This window comes from Phocoena phocoena, chromosome 17 (assembly GCF_963924675.1).
Source record: "Phocoena phocoena chromosome 17, mPhoPho1.1, whole genome shotgun sequence".
NCBI lineage: Eukaryota > Metazoa > Chordata > Mammalia > Artiodactyla > Phocoenidae > Phocoena > Phocoena phocoena.
In genome coordinates this window covers 16,785,861-16,788,142 of record NC_089235.1, presented here as the reverse complement: position 1 = coordinate 16,788,142, position 2,282 = coordinate 16,785,861, and positions in this window count along the sequence as shown.

The following is a 2,282-nucleotide window of genomic DNA, read 5'->3' as shown; positions in this document are numbered from 1 at the left end:
TTTTCTTTTGTTGTTTGTGTAGAAGTGATAGTCTTTTCAGCACTCTTAATTTCCAAATTGGAATAAGAAGTCTTATTCTACAAAGAGGCAATTTGACCCATCCCACATATCGCTAATAAAACAGGTAAAGGGCCTACAAGTTTTTAAAAGGAAAAAAACCCTAGTCTCCGGTTCCTGCCATGTAATTAATTAACCAGGAGTGTGACTTCAAGCAAGAAAAATGGACTGGTAAGACTTAATTAGACCCATCACTCCAAAAGGATCAAATGGTGCAACTATGTGAAAGTGATCTAAAAAGTATTTTAAAAAAAAGATATGGGATGAATGCAAAGTATGAACTTCTATTTTATTCTTTAGTTGAAGACTGTATGATAAAAATAAAATAGGTGTTTTACGTCTGGCCACATAAAGATTCAGATCAGTTCAGCAACATTTAATGAGTACCTACTATATGTTAAACTCTGTCCTAGTCATTTCTCCATCTGGGGAATGAAAAGGACATAGTCTGTGCCCTTAAAGAGTTTTTAGTCCAGCAGAGAAGACAAATTATGTTTAATTTGACTCAACCATTTAATTATAAATATCTGAAACTAACATCTGTCCACTTCATTTTTAGAAGAAAACTGAGTAACACAATATACACATATGAAAATAATTTTTTTTACAATTAAATTAGTCCACATTAGGATCCTATTTTAAATTACAAAAAAATGACAACTAATTTTCTCTCAAAATATTACCCTGATTAAAAATTCATTAAATATGAGAATTCTTCTTAAAACTAAAGGAATATTTTACTCTTTAAGCAATTAATTTCTATCTCAGATATTGTAGTAGCATGCATTAAAGAGTTAAAATTTGTCATCACCAGGGAAATTACATTAATAATACTTAGTTTTAAACAAAAGCGACATTTTTTTGTATTACTTAGGTAGTTCCTTAAATGATTTACTCTTTTTTTCCATTAGGTCATTTATAATTGAGGGGTTCCTAAGCCGAACAGTTAGATGCAAAAACATGTGTTCAAAGTTGAGACAGAAATGGCAAATGGCCACATTCTTAAGATCATGTAATTGAATGAAATAGGGAATTCAATACCTCAGCAGATGACAAGTTCAAGGATGACCCTGTTTTAGCAAAAGCTAAGTTGGAACACATGAAACCATCAGATTTTGAGTTTTCATGTGAATCATTTTGGAGCACAAGGATTTAATGAATGTATGAGAATGTGTCCTTGGATTAGAATGCATTCCTACAGAATGAGAATACGAAATATGAGAAATATTAAACAGAAACAAATACAGCATTGTTAATTTCTTACGATGTGACTAAAAGACTTGAAGTGAAGGATTGCTGTGACTTCAGAGGTGGGTTACTTTCCCACAATGCACCTGCATGTAAAAGACAACTGTAAACAGTATATGATTCTGTTCAGAGTCTGTTCACAAGCCACCATCAAACTTGGCTCAGTCCTCTTTACACAGTGCTAGGTTTGTCTTCTGGAACTAATTACATTAAAAATTCAAACCTGCTTATGCTTGGGGCTCAACAGTAGAATTACCTAAAAACAGATATCTATATCTATACATATATGGATATATAAAAATTATGAATTTGAGGACACAATTTGAGAGCATTTTTGATACTCAAAAATGTTTGAAATTAAATCAATTGTAATTTAAAACTCAGTTGGTAAATGGAAATATTCTATCTTCAGTTCATGTGAGTTATTTCATCAAACATAACAATAGATGATGAGCTAAATAGTTAACATAATTAATTCAGACCTTGCTCTGTTTATAACAAAGGCAAGTCAAACGCCTGCAAGAACTGTGAACTTTTCTATGGTTCAGGGTCAATCTGAACAAGGGTACCAGCTGTTCCATTAGATAATGTCTTGGATAAAGTCACTCTTGAATGAAAATTTTCACTTTGTAATAAGGCCTCACAACTGAAATGACAAAAAAAAAAAAAGATGATGACAAATATCTGAGATAATCCAGAATGAATTCTTTTCCATGACCAAATTTATCTTCTAAGCCAAGAAAGAAATAATTAGCATTTTGCCAGACTCTACACTTTTGCAATGGTTTAGAAATAATACAGTATTAGTACAATGAGAACATGTATTCAAAGTGAGAAAGCAGTTTACTGTGATCTTACTTCCCACCTTCAAGAGAAATAAAAATGAACAGCTACTTTTAATTTTCAGACCTATTTGACAACTCGAAAAATTAGGACATTCAATGCAAAAATAATACTGGAATTGTTTCTTGTTCCTT